The sequence below is a fragment of the Patiria miniata genome, unplaced genomic scaffold (genome assembly GCF_015706575.1).
Source record: "Patiria miniata isolate m_02_andy unplaced genomic scaffold, ASM1570657v1 HiC_scaffold_26, whole genome shotgun sequence".
Lineage (NCBI taxonomy): Eukaryota > Metazoa > Echinodermata > Asteroidea > Valvatida > Asterinidae > Patiria > Patiria miniata.
This window is the reverse complement of record NW_024037065.1, coordinates 7,171,708-7,193,596: the sequence shown is the minus strand read 5'-3', so window position 1 is coordinate 7,193,596 and position 21,889 is coordinate 7,171,708. Positions and strand designations below refer to the sequence as shown.

The window sequence follows — 21,889 nt, the reverse complement described above, 5'->3', positions numbered from 1 at the left end:
CATCAGATTCGAACCAGCCAGCCGATCCCGTAAGCTCGGTGGTCGAGTGGTAAATCGTCTGCACTAGAAATCAGGAGGTCGTGGGTTCGAGTCCCACCCGAGTGATTTTTTCCCAACTTTCACTCGGGAGTTAACACACTGTACAAGCATTACATTCACTGTGTGGACTTCCGAACAAAAGATGTCAATATAAACCAGGTAGCAGCAACGTTGTGTCGACTTGCCCACGTCCACACAATGTTCCCCCTCTCTGGAAAACATACAGGATTAGAGGCATTTTTGGTTAGGTTTATGTGTGGCAAAATGAAGAGAAACACTAAAGGGAATCATAGACAAAAAAAATGGGTTGAAAGAGTTTTCACATCGTGAGAATATTTAGTTTTGTTGAGAGGTGTTTCTTAACTACACGAAAACGAAAAATAATGTCCACACTAGGTATGTAACGTAAACACGTGTGAGTATACCGTGTTTCTACGTCGGTGAAGGACAAAACCTAATATTGATTTACATCAGATTCCATCTTAATTCAAAAATAGTCCTTCATCTTATGAATGGTTCTTGGCGATATGAGTTCGCTTCCTGACTGTTGTTGAACATTTCCTGGCAATTGAAAGAGAAAAATATATTCTAACTATTTAAAAAAAAAAAAGTCATCTGTAGCTTGTGCATTCGAGTACCCCTCCAGACAACTTCAGAGAAAAACGAGTGCATCTTGCGAAACTGTCAACGACAATGGTATTTGCTGAGAAAACACACGAGAACCGACCAGAGATTTCTCCACGCGCAGTTCGCCGGATGATCAGCAAGCTCAACAGGAAACGAAAAGTGCCTTTCCCCTTTTTCGCAACTCCGGTTCAAACACTGTTAAGCTGTTTTCGTTGGAGGGCGCGACAGGCTCACAGATTGATCTGAAAGTATTACATGAAAGATAGCTGCCTGAGTCGAGAAGCCGCAAGTGCAGGCGGGTTAAGACGGGATTTCACACGGGATTTAGAGACATCCTAATGCGGATTTCGGTCACCCATGGGCAAAGATTGTCAAAACAAGACATATTAATAATAAACAAGACGAAAGGCCAAATGTCCACTGCCTTATATTATATCCTTATTGAATCGAACTGTTTTTTTTTTTCAAAATAGCGGCCAGGCCCGCGTTAACATTTTCGCCAAATTCAGGTCAACGTTTCGACGGCAGTTATCTTCATGCCTCCGGCGGGCGGATTATTTCACGTTGATACAGAGCACTTTTTTTGTAAGTCGGGAAATTAGAGAACATACGGCGCAACTCGGGTTTTCTGTTAAAAAAATAATTTGAAATTCTATCTCGTTTGTGGAATGAGCGTAACAGTCCTTGGCTAATTTCGATGACAGCTTGGTGAAAAACAAAATTCAAGGAAATTCAGGAATATGTGCAGCGCAAAGGCTGTTTTGTGTTTATCTTGTTCGGGCTTTTAGAGGAATCACAAAAACTGCATCATAATGGACCGACGATGCATGCCCCGCATTATGAAACCTTATTTTAGCTTTTTTTGGCTCAACTTCACGGCTTTTAGCTAAACCACAAAACCAAAACTAACCTGCGCTCCAGAATTACAAAGGTCCTCTAAAGTAAAGAGAGAAAAAATACTCAAAATCGCACTGACTTCAAACTAAAAAAAGCCCACGAGGTTGTCTGTACGGAACTGTCAAACTGTCTGGTCGTCACATCAAAATTACTTTTTTACTGATGGACGATTAAAAAAAATAAGAGAGGAAAAGACGCCTACAGGTAGTTTATCCATGCTCAAGCCAGGGATTATTGGAACATCTTTGGCCATCATTATCAAGTTTCAAATCGCACAGGGAGGAAAGTGGGCATCGCTGCCGGCCTAGCATTTGCCAAGTCACTCGGGGAATTACAGGTGTATAGTTTTCTGGCCAATCGCTTGCAGGTATACCGGATGTATAGGTCGCTTGAGGTGCCGATGGCGTGGGAGCGCGAAGTCTCGGTTATGTTTTGTCTGCACACTACGGCATATCCATTGGGACTCGTCAAGTATATCGAGCAGGCCCGAACATGCCGATAAAAAAAATCGTATGTCAAAGTTCAACGCAGATGTCAGTTTAATCTTTGTCGTCGTCAACGCTGTATACGCAAGACGTATTCACACATTTCATTTTATAATTGCAAGGTGATTCAAAGTGTTTTCCTTTTGGTCATGTTTGCTGTCAAACAAAACCAAGCTGCATGTTATCATTGTACACTGAATGTGGCCCCTTGCAATGGCGGAAAGCATTGTGTCATGCATTTTTCAAGTTATCCAGGTGATTTGGCAGTTCCTTTGTACAGGGTAACCTCAAAAAATGCAACCCTAAAACATTTGCCTTTAAAAAAAGGGACAGGTGGATTTTTATGTTTTTGGTATCAGATTAAGGCTAAGTGCGTTTTCTTTCAAATGCTGAAAAAAATCATGAAAATGGCACATTGGGTTGCTGAGAAAATGCCAGTTATGTAAAAGTAGTCTTTATTCATCTTGTACACACACAAAATACCACAAGTAAGGAATTTTCACTGTACCTATTTGTGAATGTCCCAATCCTTACAATCGACACAGTACATAATATGACAAGAGTACAAATATATTTGATGGAAATACCTTTCATTTTCAACCTGAACAGGTATCTCATCCTTTTTAGTTCTATTCAGCACAGTCCTAAACCAATTTAATCCTTTACCCTTTCTGGATCATTAATAGGTCAAAATACTAAAGACATTGCACAAATGAAGGATAATTGCACAGTAGACTTACAGTCAAATGTTTCACTGTTTGAAGTACTTGTGTATACAGGATAAAAACTGACTACTTTTTCATAATTGGCATTTTCTCAGCAATCCAAAGTGCTATTTTCACGATTTTTTTTCGTTATTTGAAAGAAAAAGCTCTAAGCTTTAATCATAAAAATAAACATAAAAATCCAACGATCCCTTTTTTAAAGGCAAATGTTTCAAGGTTACATTTTTGGGGTCACCCTGTGCAATGGATGGAACAATGCTTTCGTCATTGACGGGGCATCGTTAATGTACAGTGATATAGCTTGTTGGGATTTGTTCTATAAGAAATGTGAGAATGTTTGTGAAAACATTTTACAGACTGTGCCCAAAAAAGGTGCAACGTTCAGAAAACGAATAATTACAACTGTTTTTTCTTCAATAAAATTATATACAACATGAAAGCCTGACTTTTTCTCAGTACACTCCTTTTTACCCCATTCCATCTGGACGTCGGCTGTGATGTCACCAACTTCAAAGCTTATTCAATGCCTATTCAGTGCTTAACCCAGATTCAGCATGTCCAGGTGAGAGTGGCCCAAGTAAAATTTATACCCTTTCACTTAATTGATTGTATTTCTGGATCTAGGGACCCAAATGGAATGGGGGTAAAAATGAGTGGATTGCGAAATAGTCAGGCTTTAATGTGATATAAACAGTTTTATTTATTTGTTTTCTGAATGTTGCACTTTTCTGGCAAACTCTGTACAAAACTAAAAGGGAGACATTTATCCACTTCACCTAATCGTCAATCTATCGTTGAGATACACTTTCTCACAGTACTGTTAGTTCCGTGTGGATTTCTGAGAACTGTAACCAAGGCATCACAAGTCAATCGCAAGTCATCAAATTTACAACTTATCTATTCCTTTGCAATGTGTTCATCTCCAGTTAATTAAGCAACCTTACTCGTTAGTGACTCCGGTGCAACGTTGTTGTTGTAGGCCTTAACGTCTTAGAGTCGTCAGCTAGCGGAAACAAAAAGACAGATGAAGTATCTTAATCGACAGTTTGAACGTCGCGAATTAACATCCCTTTTGCCGATGACCACAATCCTTCAGAAACCTGATAGTTTTCGAGAGGCCCTCTTAAAAAATTGAGTGGATTCTGGATAGTCCTGTTTACTCGGTGCATGATCCTTGAAGACTGATCACCTTACAACAAACTGCATCGAGTCTACAATTTAATCATTCAGCTACGACGTAAAAAAAACACGCCTTTTGCTGGCATCGACGGGACAATGTTATCATCTCACAAAGCTCTGCGCACATCCATTTTGATTCATGGCGTCAACTCTGCTTTCGAGAAATCTGCAGCTTCTTTGATATTATCCCCCCCCCCAAGTATTACATCAAACCTGTTTTCTCGGTGATGGATGCTGGAAATGACATCTGATCGGCCAGACTGATAATAAAGTGTTAAAATGTATGTTGGACTTATGCTTCAGTTAATTAGTTTGTCCATTTGACGAATGTTTTGTTGCAACAATTTATCAATTGTGGCTTCAAGATCTTGTGTAGGGAAAAGCTGAGCCAAGAATAAATCTCCTTCCTCTCCATGTCCCTCAAATCGTACTTTATAACTATATCAGGATATGAGAAGACGGATATCGGAACTACATTGCAAGCAGCAGGAACATAACGGCAAAAGAAGCAGCAGTCGCATGCAACAACTTTAGCAAACAACAGCAGAATCTAACTGAAGAATCCAGCAAATAGCTGAAGGATAAGAGCATCAGCATTCAGCAGTAACAGCAAAAACCCAGCAATTACAGTAGAAGTAGTGTAGACAGACAGGCAGCAGCAGCAGCACAAAAAGTTTATCAGCAGCAGCTGCAACAACAGAAACACTGCCGAAGCACCAACAGCAACAACAGCAACAGCAGCAACAACAGCAAAAACAGCAACAACAGCAGCAACAGCAACAACAGCAACAGCAACAACAGCAACATCAGCAGCAACAACAGCAACAACAGCAGCAGCAACAACAACAACAACACCTCAACAGCAGTAGTATGCTTGCAGCAGCATGCAACAAAAGTAGCAGCATGCAAAAACTGCAGCAGCAGCAGCAGCAAAAGCAGCATCAACACCTCAACAACAGTAGGATGCATCAACAACAGCAGCAGCAGCAGCATGTAACGAAAGCAGTATCAACAACAGCAAGACTAACAGCAACAGCAACTGGAACACTGGCAACATTAGTTAATATCAGCAGCAGCAGCAACAACACCGTTATCGCAACTTAACAAGCAACTAAATCGGCAACTGAAGTAACAACAGTAACACAAGCAACAACAGTAAATAACAGCAGCAGCAGCAACTGAAACACCAGCAACATTTGCTACAACGACAGCAACAGTAACAACTATATAGTAGTAATAGCTGCATTAGCAGCAGTAACAACAGCTAAAGAGCAACGGAAGCAACAGCAGCTAAAAACTTGGAGAAATAACACAAATGTTTAAAATCAACAGAAAACACAGCAGCAGAAGCAACACACATAGCAGCAAAAACAGCAAAGTAGCAACGACATAGAAGCAACAACAGCAGCAGCAACATAACAGTAGCACAAGCAGATTCAACAGCAGCAGTAACCACAGCAGCGGCAACAGCAGTAGCTCATCCTCACATTATTAATATGGGCCTACTATACGTGTTGAGCCCACAGGGGGAAAAAGTACAACTGGAATGTCAACAACAAGAAATCCTTACTTAAATTATCCATGCAGGGTCCAGATTGGACATTAAATTATTGCTATGACGTCACACTATTGTTAAAAGTGTGGATTCGGAACTACCGTAACGAATCTCTTACACTGGTCACAAAGTGTGGATTCGGAACGACGAATCTTTAATAAAGTGTGGATTCGGATTACGAATCCACACTTAGAACACGTTGGACAATTGTTCTCTATAATTAGCCTGAATAGAACCGTCTGCATAAAAATTTGCTTACCGAAAATTACCAAGCATCTTCACTGTTAGATTCTTCGCCGTCACTGCAAAATCCACTTTTAGTCTGAAAAGAAATTGTTGTCTGAACTATCCATTTTGACGTAAGGAGCCTATACACACAAAATGACTTGGTTGTACGGGTGTGGCGATACACATGCTAAACACGCCAGTCTATGTGCAAAGTCTATGGAGAGTCATTTCAAGTATTTCCTAACAAAATTGGAAACATTTCTCAGTCCCAGATTCAGGTCTTATCGTCGTTTTTGCAACGAATGACCTTCATTGAGATGATATATGAATAAAAAAAAGTGGCGTCAGGTTGCAACTTTCTTTCCCAATGCTTCTGTTGACGCAGTGGTTTAAGTCGAAGAATACACTCGCAAGTAATTTACGTGTTTTGACACTCTCACAAGTCAGTTTGACACTCTCTCATCGCGGAGTAGCTGATGCATAAGCATCACTGAAATAATTATCTCCTTATATCGAATGCACATTTCGCGGGAATGGCAACTGCTGTTAGATGAAGGTGAGAATTTAGGTGACTGAACGAGAAACTGTGAACGTCTGCAAAGGCTTCGAAATGTGCACCAAGCCTCTACCGTAATGTTATCTGGTTTAATCATTTTCTAAGCTGGTTTACTTAACCTGTTTCGGATAACTCCACCAAGGCTTTTTAATGTTGAAAAGTTGCTATACTGCATAGACACACATATTCGATCTCTGAAGTCAGTTATATGACGTCATGGAGTGCCAGAGATAATCTTTACAAACAAGAAACACAACTGAAGTAAAAACCGAGAATTTCTTGGCAATTTTCTCGGCGATTCAAGACCGTGGAGAATTGACAAAACTGGTGATGTCCAACTATTGTAAAAAGAAGAATGACATTGTCCGTCAACCTCCAAAGGGCTTTCAGAACTATATCACCAAAAAAGTCAAGACCTTTCACGAAAAATTGTCTCGTGTTTCCATGAAGCACAAGGAGGACAGTGGTAGTAGGAAGCTGCCCTTCGTTCTGTATGAGGTGGACGGCAAGAGGCAGGAAATTAAAGCTCCTCTTGACGGATACGTTTTTTGAATGCGGTTTCGAATACGGATCGCTGCTTACCTATAGTGCTGCTATAGCTATAACCGATAGGGCTACATTATAGACCTCGAGGCTTATGACGCATAAGCTCAATAAAAAATTCAATAAAACCATGTTAAACCGGTGGTTGACGCTAGAAGGGGGATACACTTTTGAATTTTTTAGCAAGTGAGACACAAAAGAGGCACATTTTATCTGCAGCCCTCAGGGACTGCGGTGCCTTTTGAAAAACATAATGCAAGCATAAATAAATACAACGTTTAAAGGTGATGGAGACCATTTCCAAAGAAAGTATTTTTTGGCTGATTCAAGGAACATCAATACAATAAATTTGATGTAGGTTATTAAAAACAACAAGCAACCTGTCGAAATTTTAGCTCAGTAGATATACTTATTCAGCAAACGAAAAAAATATTCTTTTTTTTTCCGACGCAAAGAGATCCTGTTGAAATCTCTGCGTCCTTTGCATCCTCCTGTGGTATGACCCCGAGATGGTCACTGGGGAAGATAGTTCTTCTTCACGGATATGTAACCGATTGCAAACTAAGCTAAATTCGGAAAATTTGGTGCAGCATTCGAAAAAAAAACGAAATCATGGTGGTTCGGTCCTAACGACAGAGAGCAAAGGATGCATAGTTCATCTTATAAAAAAAAACCACAGCATATGCGCAGGGATTTCGCAAGCTGCTTGATCCTGTAAATCACTTTGCAATTAAGTAGGATATTTCATAATATAGTGGCAGTTTTCATTTCAGCAAACGGTTACCACTACCTTTAAGCAGCGGCAGCTGTGTCTCCGGGAGAGATAAAGTTCGGCAGATGTTGAGACGAAGCATCCAGACATTCGCATTAGGTTACTGTGTGAAATTATACGCCAATACCGGTGCTTCATACAGTTCAGCTGAGGTTTTCTATCCATACAGTGATGACGTGTCTCGTGTGGGTGTTAAGACCCATGGCGACTGATTCCTGGGCTGAAGAAAACGATGACGCGGGTGCTTTATCAAAGTGCCAAACGTCAGTGCGGATTTCTTTGGAAGCAACTGCACTTCTGGAACTCCAGAATTGTGTTCTTGTACAATGGGTCATTCTATAAATTTGGGGTCCACTTTGTTTCTGTAACTGTAACGTCTGACATCAATGATGCACTACTGGATGGCAAAGTGGATGCACTCCTTAAAGGGAAGATACAACATTTGCAAACATCAAAAAGCGAAATGATCAAATTATTAAGTGCTTAATTGTTGATAATTAGCGCATAATACCGATAAGCGCTATACCTATGGGAGATGGATACTGTATTTAGCGTTTTGGCACTTGGATACGACTCCAAACATGCCTTCTAGGACCAAGTAACATATATCACGAAATACCTTACTGAATTGTTAGGGATTGACAGTCTAAAGCATCCTGTAAAATCGTGGTTCCCGGTGTGCTGACATTTTCAAGAAAAATGTATTTTTCCAACGCTGGTCGGCCAAACTGGCCTTTTTCAAAAACTGCTCGTATTTTTTCATATTTAGCTATTCCGCATTTTCTTTGCAATAGATTACACACCTGTGAAGGGGTAAAAAACTATAACATACTAATCCTCCAAATCCATTTATTTGTAAAAAAAAATAGTGCATCAAAAGCAAATGTTGTACACTCCCTTTAATGCAGTCGTCCTCCAAGAGTGATTATGAATAGCAAACTACCTAGCCAACGGTGCCCAATATGCTCTGGCCGTCTTGCATGAAAGTGTGCATGAAATGATTGTGCGTACGAACGTACAAGCGCAAAAGTGCAGCCCTGGCAGCCGTCTCACGCAAAAATCACGCTCTGAAAATTGACCAAAAGAAGCCCCCTAAATTTACAGCGCGCTATATACCACGTGACTATAACATTACTGCATACATCTTGCCTCCATTTACACCATTGTAATAAACAACTTTACGAAATGAAACAATTTTTGTTAAGTATTTATTTATTATTATTTTTTTTTAATTACGATTTGCTAGCTATATTTTATGGGAAACTGAGGGGGCTCGATTTTGGTCATTTTTTTCCGGGGACAGACAGACCGACCACGAAGTTATATGCCAGAGCTTAAAAATCATTAGAAGTCATTCTACGACTTTATACACTCGAATGGTAAATTGAAAAGTTCAGAAATAACAAGGACAGTACAATGTCGCAATTGGAGTGTGCCAGAAAAAGTGCAACTTTCAGAGAAAAAAATTATAGAAAATGAAACACATCTCCTTGTTTTGGCTAAATCACCCAGCCCTCGGCAATTCATCGAGGCTATTGAAAACTGACTATTTTCCCTCACCATAACGCTTACATGAAAAGGACATAATTTTGCCTGCAAACTATGCATGTATAGAAAAGCATGAGACGCATACAAAATCGTTGAAAAACAGTGAACCACAATTTTCAAAAAGAAATAAAACATAAGCTACCATGGCATTCTGCATGAAACCCACCCTCGGGAAAATCCGAAAAACATTACATCCTGCAAAAACACAAAAAAACCTTCCCACAAAAATATAAAAAAATGATCTTTTAGGTCGACAAATAACCCGCGGTAAGGTGATTAAAGGAAGAAAACACTCCCACGCACAAGAGCCTTCCCCCGCAAAATAAAAACATGAAAATCACCCATGAATACATAATGAAAATCGTACTCAATTGAAGTCACATATTTTATAAGGAATAACCTCGCAAAAAATGGAGTTCATGGTTCAGTTCTTCATTTCGAAAGGTGAATGGCCTCACCATTACTCGATCGCCATTTTCCGGCGAAGAATCTCAGCTTTGTACCTTGATCATAAAGAGCCTTGACCTTCGCTTTCCACCGTTTCTTCTCTTGCCAATCCTTCGATAAGGTCGTCTAGGGTGAAGAGCGGTGTCCCCTCCAAAGCATGTCGCCAGTCCTTCATTACGCAGACTTTGTCCTGGTAATAAAGAAAGAAGTTTGACCAGTATATGGGCTGGCCGACCGTTCTTGTCCCGTCCGTCCCTGTTGGTTCGCTCGATTTGCGGAGGGCTCGAGGCCGAATTTGCTGTTGACGATATGGTACCACCACACGAAAGTTGTTCCTTCTTGCAAACCTCTCCTACTTGTTGATTTCATCCCCCTGCGTATAGACAGTAGATCCTTGACGGCAAAAGTACCTCTTCGAGGGAAGTAACAGACCTCTCGAGGACGGTTTTGGCCTTCTCTAAATTGCAATCCTCCCCGGCTGTTGAACTCTATTGACTCAGCTAATTTAGCTCTGAGTTGCTGCTGGCCCTCTACTAGCTTGGAGACAAGGGCGGATCCAGGGGGGGGGGGGGGCCAAAGGGGGCCATGCCCCCCCCCCCAAAACGAAACCAATTTTTTTTTTTTTTATGTGACATCGCAAAAAAGGCAGGCAATGAGCACACCACCATCTTTTCCTCAAAAAAACATTGGTTAAAGTGGTCAGAAATTGCCTCAGATCGCACCACAGAGCATCTAGAATCCAAATTTTTTTCGGGGCCCTTAAGCGGGCCCCGAACCCCATGCCGTAATTTTTGGACCCACTTTTTTGGAGGACCAAAATTTTTTTTGGCCCCCCAAAAATTGTGTTCTGGATCCGCCCTTGCTTGGAGAGGGTATAGACAGAACGAAGGTCTCAAACTCTCAAACTGTTTAATGTGTCTTTGCTTCAATGAAATTATATATTTCATTCAAGCCTAGCTATTTTTCAATCAACTTCTGTTTACCCCATTCCATTTGGGTCCCTAGATCCAGAAATACAATCAATTAAGTGAAAGGGTGTACATTTTACTGGGGCCACTCTCACCTGTGATGTCACCAACTTCAATGCCTATTCAATGCTTAGGCTAACCCAGATTCAGCATGTCCAGTCAACAACAGCATAGTCTGATAAGTCTGCCAGCTTTAGCACAATAATGATGTTTAGAATCGGAGCCAACTTTGATGCCAAAAGTAATCCAGGTTATTGCCTTTAACGAAAGAACGCATCTTCTAATTCACCTGAAATGGATTTTTTTTTCGCGGTATGATCGTGGTTTTGTATAATCAATGAACTCATCACAGATTCCTTTTAGGCCAGCATGTTGACCATATCTTGTCTCTGATCGGACTCTTAATTAAAGTAGGATTTGCCATTTAATGTATATTTATGTTTAAACATAATAGGCAATCATTTTTTTTTATAAGAGCCGCTTCACTATCCCCAAAGAGGTGTACCATTTTACAGAACATGCAGGAAGGTTTATTAAGGAACATTTTTATTCATAGGTTTTATTCAAGAGTCGGCTATATTAAATTGAAAGCGAAATAAAATCTTCATTTTTGGAACTTTCGAATACAAATAAAAGCAATGACATATAGTTAATTACAAATTAATCCCAGTCTGCTTTGATGAATAAGTAAAAAAATTGTGATTAAACATACGCTCATGTTTCAAGCCACATTTAAAAAAAAAAAAATTAAAATGAGACTTGGAACGCATAAATAGACTGGCACCACCTTATTCAACAGTTTATAATTTAGAGAATACATTGAGGGAGCACGATCAAACATGTCTTCCTCGCGATAAGGTCTATTCCTGAACGATTTATCGTAATTCACTTGGTTTTATCTTGATATTGATATTATTGTACTTTGGTTTTAATTTTTGGACAGTGCTTTGTATTTGTTTAAATTGAAGGCGCTATGTAAGTTTTTAGTTATTATTATCATTATTCAAGTTGAAAAAATACCGACTTCAATGAAAGCATAATTATATAAGTTTAAACAAATATATATATATAATATACACAATTTGCAGCAAACAGTTCAGGTCGCATGCAGCTTCTTAATTGGGCCCGAGTTAATTGTTGATAATTAGCGCATAATACCGATAAGCGCTATACCTATGGGAGATGGATATTGTATTTAGCGTTTTGGCACTTGGATACGACTCCAAACATGCCTTCTAGGACCAAGTAACATATAAATGGTCAATTATAATACAAAAAAACATGTGCCGTTATTGAACCTAATTGTCAATTTGGACTATCGAACCTTATTGTCAATTTGGACTATCGAACATTATTGTTAATTCGGACTATCGAACCATATCATCTATTCGGACTGTCGAACCTTATTGTTAATTCGGACTATCGCACCCTATCGTCTATTCGGGCTATCGAGCCTTCGAATTAATTAATCTTATTCTATTTTTGGACTAATGGGCCCTTTGGAATATCAAACCTTCGGACTATCGAACCTTCGGACTAACGAAACTTCGGACTAATGACCTTTCGGACTGACGAAACTTTGACTAATGACCCTTCGGACTAAAGAACCTTCGGACTAAAGAACCTTCGGATTATCGGGATGTAACCGTTACATTTTCGTATCTAATCAAGTATTGATGTCAGTAAGTGTCTGGGGTCTGCACCATTTTATTTCGGCAGGCTTGCGACAGTTTATAAGCAAGGAATGTGCAAATACACGGGGAAAAAATCGATGTTCTTCCACTAGTGCACCTTTCTAAGTCATTCTCTTTAGGGGTCAATGGAACTGATGGGTGTCATTAAAAACCCATCTGCTGCATTCATCATGCATCATCATAATCATCATCTGGCTGTGGTCATCCATTGTTGGATGAAGCCCTCCTCATTCTATTCTGTCACTTGTCATTCTACTCCATGTTGCCGTGTTCATGTATGTGGTGATTTCATCTCTCCATCTCCTTTTTTTGTCTGCCTCCTCTTCTTCTGCCTGTCCTTGGTTGCCATTCTGTGAGTCTCTTGGTCCATCGGTTGTCTTGTCTTCTTGCTAGCTGCCCTGCCCATCTATATTTCATTTCCTTGATCTTCTCTATGATATGTTTGACCTTTACTTTTTGTCTTATGAAGGTATGTCTGATTTTGTCCCGTAATGATAGATTGAGCATTCTCCTTTCCATGGCTCTCTGTGTTGTTATCAATTTTTGTTCCATCTCTTTGGTTGTTGCCAATGTCTCTGCCCCATACGTCATTGTTGTTAAGACACACTGGTTGTAAATCCTTCTTCTTAATGATATTGGAATTTTTGTGTCCGTCAGTAATTCATCATGCACACTCTATCAAATTAGACTTCTGTCACTTTGCAGTTTCGATTTTTAAGATAGACTGCTATTCACTCTCGAGACACAGTTCGCTGTTTTATTTAAGCTTCTGGCGCTTTTTTTCCAAATTGAAATTGCCCTCATTTTATATATTTCGGTGTATCGATATATGAGGTAGGAGTCGATGATAGTGGTAAAAATAAATCATTTTCCGAGGAGGAAACATAAAAAAACAAAAGGTTCTCAAGGGGTTCGTGTTGGCGGGGAGAATGATTCTACGGTGAGAATGATTTGACTTTTATCTCCCAATGTCCCAATGCTTTCATAAAAAAAAAAATCCCTCACCCCGTCACCTTAGGGAAATCTAGGAAATTCTTATTTCTATTTAGCAGAAGAAAAAGTAATATTTGGATTATTCCCCTATTGAATGCAGAAATAAACTCACACACATACGATACATTATATAGACACGACTTGTAATTCGAATATGTAGGCTGTCGCGTTCGATGTAAACAACCGGTGGGTTTTTTTTAGTTTTCTCGAGAATGGTAAGACAATAGGTTTGTTTCCTTTCAACCAGACCTTTGAAATAGTATAAGTAAACAATACAAGACATGTTATTGTCGGGGATTTCCGGCCGTAATGCCCCTATAAATAATCGTTGTTTTTCTTTTCTATATACAGTCAGTGCCAAATAGCTGTACAGAAAGTGAGTTTTTTGACTTCATGTTTGTTATTTTTTGAGAGTGTTTAAATCAATAGACGATATGTGACACGAATTGACACTGGATGAAAAACAAAAAAACTCAGAGCCCCTAAAAAATGGGGCTGTCCAAAGCAAACGTATAGGGATTGATAAATTTGAAAATGGATTACTTTATAGTAACTTGATTAGGGACATCCACTAGTGTTTTTATTCGATTAATTAATTATTGAAAAAGCACGTGTGTTGGATTTAGTGACAAGATAAAGTTCACTTTCTGTTAAGACGAATTGGGGCATGGTACAGACAATTAATTTTACTTTGGGGAAAAGAGGTTAGCTAAACTGATCATTATCGTACGGGGAAAAAATGGTTTTAAATAAATTAGCAAATTGATGGAGAAAATAATACGCCTGGCAATAGAATACACGATATTCAAGATATATTATCAATCACCAATGATAAATGTAACATTTATATCTGCCGTTAAAGATACATAACACATTAATAAGGGGATACATATGTACTTGGCTGGTATTAAACACTCTGTTTAAGACCGGCTGGAGTCTGGATGGTGACAATTACCCGAGCCGAAGGCAAAACGTACATAATACAAATGTTGTTTGTGATGCTAATGTTAGTTTGGCGACCATAATTGAAAGCAACATCTGGGCCTCAAACTAATCAGTCAAGCTCTGCATCTTTTGCAATACGATACACCTTTTTGTTTGGCAACCGACTCAGTTTGTGGACAATCAATAATTATTGCGAGCAACATGCCATGTCGACTGCGAGGTTCAAACGGTTGTTACAGATTAATAAACTTCGAGAGACGTCTGCTTTCGAGGCTAGGGTATCACTCAACTCAAGTCTGTAGAAAAATTTACCAGGCGCCGTTAACATTGTCAGTTTTCACACGTCACTCATATCGAGACTTACACCTGTCATATCGAGACTTACACCTGTTTTCCATAATGGAATGTCTGGATTGCATTTCAACACTTGACTTCGATTTGTCAGACTTCAAATGTCTACATCGGATCTCGGCGAGTGCTGTCCATATGTCGTCAGTTTTTCCTGATGAGATTACACTTTGAGAGTTATTTTGTTACCAATTTTGACAGTTTAAAGGAGAACTAAGGTGCAATTCGGATTTAGCATAGCTACAGCGTTACGAAACCAGATCTTCACTTTTTTAAGATTACAAAGAGGTAAACAAAAATTAGGTGTTTTTCATCATTCAATCAGAAGAAGTGTTCATTCTCAACGAAGGCGCAATGGAATTTGGAGACAAGTGAATGTGGCACCAGTATTTTAATAATACCCAAATTTGAATCGTATACGACATAAGAAAATCAGGTTCATTTATAGAAACTTATACGATATCCATTGTCTTGTATTTATGCGATATTTTCGCAAAGTGATCATACCAATTAACAAATCGGTGACTTTGGTTTACACGAAAAAAATGTGTCTTTTAAAGTAGTGTTTTATCGGCAAGAATCCAACATTTCAAGTTAATTTCCTTCTATCATTTTGACATTTTAAATTTAAACATTTTGACATTTTAAAAAGTTGCGGTGTGCATTTTTCACGTTTCCTTCCATGCAGGCATTAATGTTTTTCTTTAAATACATGTAGACTACATTCCTTTTAAAAACTTGCTCAAAATTCATGCCATTTTATGTCTCTATTTTAACACTCTAACACGATATTTTGCTAATACAACTACCCAAATTCCATCGAGCATGTGTTACTTTCGTAAACGTAAACACCAATTTGAATTCCGAGTGGAACTGAAATTCAAGCTCACTATAGTTTAAACGCACAAGCCAAGTTTAAACGCGTAAAGCCGGCCTCAGGTCGACCCACAATTTGCTTGCACCATGACGGAACCGTCGGCATCGAGCACAAAAAAAATATGCTCAGGTCATAAAACTGAGAAATCGTGTGATGGTCGCGGAACACGTCGCAGAAGTTGAAATTTTTCTACTCTTGCTGACTGTTGATTTTTTTGAGCGACGACTGATGCCGATCGTCTTAATATCGTCGAAGTTACAGTCAGGTCGCACAAAATCGGCGACTGAGTTGTTCCCGACGGTCGTAGCTCAGACGCAGCTTGATCCTGAAAAGTCAGTCGCCGCCTGATCTGTGTCGTCGCAAAGTCGACCTGAGGCCGGCGCTTAAACTTGCACAGAGGTAAATAGATGCCCTGAAATCGTTTGGAACTTTCGCTAAATTGAACCGAGCATGAGAACGCTTGCCCGGTTTAATGCCAATTTGAATGAACATTCTCTCTGGACTGAATGAATAGATTGCGAAATTGGACGGGAAACTCATATATAAATTCAAATCAGAAACCCGTACTTCTTTAATGTACTATCACCGCGGGGCAACTCAATTGCAGCGTGTGCTCCGTAATATACCTTTCAAAAATATTATTTTAATTTTACGCTCGTTTCAAACTAAAATCTCATTTTTTCTTCCTGTGTGGGTGTTCTCGATTTCATTCCAATAAGTACATTTCAAACCGTTTCACCCGTCAAAAAGCAAAGCGCCCAAAGCAAAATATGAAGAAAGAAAAAAAAATCGGCCGAGCGTCTGTGACTGCAGTCATTTTCTCTCGCACATACGAAGAAATCACTCAGCACCCCGTCAGGACGCGTCCCAAGGGCCAACAGGGGAAGGCAAAAGGCAAAGGTTTATTATTTCCCTTTGATAGAAAAATATCGGGGGTGTCTACAGTGCTTGAATCAAATTTGTCTGTTTTTTGGTTATAATGGAGGTTGCTTAAAGGTGCTCTTCCTGTTCTATTTCTCGAGTTCCATCCGGAAAATATTTTGTAATAGCTGGTTTTTTTAACAACGCAACGTTTATTTATTAAGGGAATAAATGTGTGCTTGGCCGGTCTTAATTTAAAAACTATGTTTAAGACCTGTTGGAGTCTGGATACTGATTATTACCGAATTACTGGAGCCAAAAGCTGGGGTATTTTCCGACGATTTTGTTCAACAATTTATCTTCATGTTTTCCGGGATACCCCTCTAGCTATATTATGGCATGTCCCGCTCGCGAGTAATCGTATAAACAACTCCTTATTACTGAGATTGTCGCGTGCGTCGCGCGTAATGTGCGATGTGGCGCAGAACGTAGCTGCGCCGGTGTAGTGTGAATTTAGGACTATGAAATACTTAGTAGCAATGCGCATGCCTACGTGAGGACTGTAAACGTTCAACCAATGAAACGGTAAAAGACTCCGGATTTCACAGCAGTCCAAATTTAATGTGACACTGGACAAGTGTTTCAGACCAGCCAGCCGTTCTGTTTCATCCGTTTAAAACCTGCCACGTGACGGGTCTCAACCAATAGGAATGGGTAAACTGTCTTTGGGTATTTATGAGTTATACATAAGACACCGAGCGAAAGAAATCAGCCCACGTTTAGTTGTGGAATAATTACTGCAATATTTATTCAGGCGGATTAGAGGTCCAAAAGAACCCAATATAGCAATTTGTTTTCGTCAAGATTATGAAACTAGAGATTGCAATTTGTCAGGATATACGCAAGCTAATTTGTTGGTGGGAACGGGAAGAGTACTTTTAATAATATTTTCCCTTTATTTCTGGTAATTAGTATTATGGTTTATTAAATAAATAAAGTCAGTATCAACAAAAATAAGACTGAATCGGCCAAACAATGAATGATATCATAACAATACAAAAAATATAATATGATATTATATAACAATACAAATAATTATTATATATATTATTTAAATTAAAATCAAAAATCGCTTTGAAAAATAAGGAATAAAGTATATCAACGCATTGTCCACGCTCATGATAAGATACTTTGTGAAAAACAAAAGAAACACTAACGAGGCACAAATAGCATTAAAAGTACCAAAAACTCATAAACGAAAACAAACAAAAATCAAAACTGACACCCCGGATTACAAAGAATATGTGACATTTAGGAAAAATACAAATGTTTGTTTTGTTTTTTCAAGAAATGAAACCAATGATATACACGTAAGGAATGGGCCGGAATCATAGAGCTATTTTTGTATTACTAGAGCGCTGACTCGATGTGCAAAGTGATGCCTGCTGGGCGCATCCGTGTTTGTGCACAAAGCTATGGTAGTGTCGAAGTTTTGTACGGCTTTTGTACGGCTTTTCTACCGGCGATTTGCATATCATCACACACTTAAGTTGTTTGTGTATAGGCCTATATGTTGTACCTGCGCGTTGCATTTAGAGTATAAAGTATACACTTTCAAAATTCACTCCATCTCATTGCATTATGTTCTACAAACAAGCACATGAATTCAAAATGTCTGCTTGCAGGACGGCTACAAAAGTATCTCCGCGCGTAGGAATGAAGAGTTAGTGCTCTAGTAATTCAATATAGCTCTATGGCCGGAACCAAACCCGGGCCACGGATGCGGAAGGCCAAGGAGAGAGCCCCTGCACTAACCTGACTCGGACTCCCCTTTAAAAAGAAACGGTCGCTTTTTACGGTCCTAAGTTTGCCGTGACAGTTCAAGAGAGTAGCGGCCGGGGCCGAGCGATGTTTGGATGTTTGTCTAAGGCTATCATCAAGAACGGTCCGTACACGGGTATTGCATCTATCAACCAAACTGCTGTCCAAACAATCATTCCCTGCAAATACGCATATCCGGCCCGAGAAAATGGATAGGGGGACGGACCAACAACATGGACAGCATATAACCTCCTTTTTTTGACCGAGGACCCTTCGGAGATACTTCGACATAATTACCCTGGCGAGGTTGAGTCGAGAAAATGGAGGGATGTGACGCCGCAATGTTGATTTAAACGGGCAAGTTCATCCACGAGGGGGAATAATGTTCAGGCCTGTCTCTGCTTAATGGCAAGTTGCGGTGAAAAACGTTTGCATGAGAACCTATTCAGAATATGCAGAGTGCTGAAATACTGAATCAGTTTGATCGGGTTTGACATAAACCGGTCCTTCTTGTATAGAATATCATGGCTTTGTACATGGGCGATACTGCTATTTTAAAAACGGGTGTCTGCGTCCAAGTGTCTTACTTAAAAAAAAAACTATTAGGTATTACGTGTTTACGCATGCGCATTACTGCTTTCCTTAGAGTGTGCCTGCTGCCACCAAGGGTCTATAGTCTAACTTTTCAAAACGTTATAGTATTGCGTTAAGCATGCGCAGTTGCCTTTTTTTAAAGTATGTGTGTCGCCTCAAAGCGTTCAAAGGTCTAAATTTACATGGAAAAAAACATGTTCTATGTTAAAGGGCTGTAATTTTCAGAAATGAATGGATTTGGGCGGTTAGTATTTTAAAGCAAATACTGATGCACTGACTTGTTTGAAAAACCAAGAGAAACAATCATGTTCCTGTAGTCTGGTTCTCAGACCTCTCTTAAGATGAAACGGAGCAATGTATAGATGTCGGGGAGTTGTAATGTCAGGGAACCAGTCTAGCTGGCTGGCACCCGTTCATATAGGTGTGTAACCCGTTCATAGGTGTGTGTGTTGGAAATATGATACAAAAATTAAAATTTTCTTGAAAATGTCAGCGCACAAGGTGCCATGATTTAACAGGATGCTTTAGACTGTTATTCACTAACAGTCCAGTATAAGGTAGTTCATAATAATTTGGTAGATTTATTTTTCGATGTTTGCAAATGTTGCATATTCCCTTTAAACTTTATGGACTTTTTCAACATACAAGAACGTTCTTTAAGTACAAGCGCGGCGATTAGCATTTGAACTCCACACATCTCGTAACACAATCTCTAGGTCGGAGCAAGACGAAGTATAAGGTTCTTCACACTTTGGCCCATCTTAAAGTCCCGAGTAATTAAAGCCGGTATTCTGTGGCGTTTATTATGACAGTTACCCAGCGAGAACTGACACCCTTGCTAGCGCTTTCCTTCGAAATCCAATATCTGGATACCCTTATCGTCCTTATCGTTTCCCTTTATAAAGTGCATAGTTTTCAGAAAAATACTGTTGACTTGTGTTGAAGAAGTCATCGAGTTATTATGTTAGGAGAAACAGACGTGTCAATAATTTTTCTTCTTGAAGGAATTCATTGAGCGTATCCATGCACAATAAAAGATCTCACGTAGTCTTCATACCTCTTACTACGTTTTGTAAGCGCTGCAGGCGCTTCGGGCGCTATTTACACGGCGCTGTCTTAGCAAATCGTCAAGCAGTTGGCACGGTAACATTATCTTCTTTCGCAAAATGATTTGCGGGACTGTTCCCGGGGCCGAATGGGAACGCGCATCCTGCATTGGATCAACTTTAAGACGGCCATGCAATTTGAGTGGGATCTCGCTCAAATCCAGATACACTAACATTTTGTCATCTCAGCCCAGGTAAACACCATCCTATAATATGGTCGAAATAAATACACCTTCCCGAGATGGCCACAGCGCCAAATGCACTTGTTTCGCGGTCAGTGCGTCTCACACATTGTACTCATGTCCCCCTCCAAAGGCACTTCGATTTCGGCGGTCCGATTTCCTAGTTGTAAATTTACAGTTTTGGATTTGGCCATAAAGCTTCGCCGACCTTTGTTCCTCGTCCCCAGGGTGTTGAGGTGTACGCGCTCAACATTACCTGCTCTCTCACCCTGGTATCGGATCATTTGCATGTCCAACATTTTTTGACACATATGCAAATTAGGAATAGTCTGGCGCCTGCCTGTGTTTTACGGTTGTTTGAATATATATGGTGTCTGGGGTAAAAAGCAGAATCAATTCGTCGCGGCGTGAGTTACGTAAATCCGATTTCTTTTTCAAAGCTTAAATGCTACAACCTTCCCCAGCCAGTATGCTGTATCACGGTTCATATTAATATGAGCAAATTGGAAAGGAAAGGATTATTTTTGGGAAGGTGAAGACGTAATCATTTCAAAGAAAACATGAAAACACGTAATGCACGTTGGAATTAACAACACGAGGTACACGATATAAATTCATTTCTTGCCAATTGCGGTATCGAATCAGGATACAAGGAGAAAGTTTCCTATCTAGTTGGAAACGAGAATAAAAATAAAGGAAGCCCTGGGGACGAGGTTAACCTGACAGTGCTTTATTGCGAAGCTTGAACTGGAGGTCACCAAACCGAGGTCATCCGATATTTGGTCACCTGCTCTTATTGGTCAGCACGCAATGTTTGATTTTCAGGCAGGACATTTTTGCTATAGTTAATGTAATACTAATCTTTGATTAGCTTAAAGTCCATTCTGGCCCAGCAAAATTTAATTCAATAACTAGACACAGAACTTTCACTTTGAGCAATCGCATACCACAGGGTGGTACAAAAAGGACGAAACCCACTTTTGACAGCAATTTTTCACCGACTTGTTGAGCATATTTCAAAAATTCAATTTAATGGTATTAAAATATTGATCTTGAAACATACGTGACTAACATAATTATGATTGCAAGTGCATATTTTGTCTCTGAGATATGGTAGTTTAAAAATGGCAAGTGCCAAACCTGTTTGACCACGGACGGCTGTATTCAATCCGCTTGACTGAACTCCGGAGCTTAATTTGAAGACAAAATCACACGTGGACAACAGCGATTCCGGTGACGTGTATTCAAATTAGCATAATAACACTAATAATAACAAAATAAGAGCTATACTTCACTACTTTCCTGTCAAAAATGGGTTTCCATTATTGCATCACCCTGTTTTTGCAAAACACTCATTTTATCAGTGTGTATATACCAGGCAAACATAAACTTTAAAATGCTTTGCCGTGGAACATTGCTATTATACGGCATCAAAACGCAAGTGTCAAATTTGAGTCTCCGGTGAATGGAAAACATCTCTCCCTTGGAGCAAAATGAAAGGCACTGAGTACATCCCCAAGATTAAGGGCGAACATCACTGTCCCTTAATTGAGGCAGACATGCCGTTGTTGGGCAACTTATGTTTTCCCCCGAGTTGCATTACGCCGAACTTCTTCAGTCACCGGAAAGCCATGTACAATTTCACGGATGTACACGCAATTTAGCAGACTAGAATTACCGGTTTCCAGGGGACAAAAAGTTAAAATTGTCACTTTTTAAGAGGACTCACAGATGAGGACACTGGAAACGGAGCAATTTGCGAAACGTGTAAGTTAATGGTTAAGTCACATCTTGAGGACATCTATACGTTTCGGAAAAGGAGCACTAACTAGATGTGTGCGAGGGTACTCTCGTTAATAGTTTAACACGTTTTATCTGTTCGCCTATCTTTTCCTATCT

At 39.7% G+C, this 21,889-nt stretch overlaps 1 protein-coding gene and 1 non-coding gene across 2 annotated transcripts in view; both read left to right on the top strand.

Moving 5' to 3' along the window:
* Positions 1–21,889, top strand: part of LOC119733923 (prokineticin receptor 2-like) — a 51,245-nt gene that overhangs the window by 19,855 nt on the left and 9,501 nt on the right. The gene's annotated exons all lie outside the window — the stretch shown is intronic.
* Trnas-aga lies at positions 33–105 on the top strand. The gene has a single exon. It is a non-coding gene; the product is annotated as a tRNA-Ser (tRNA).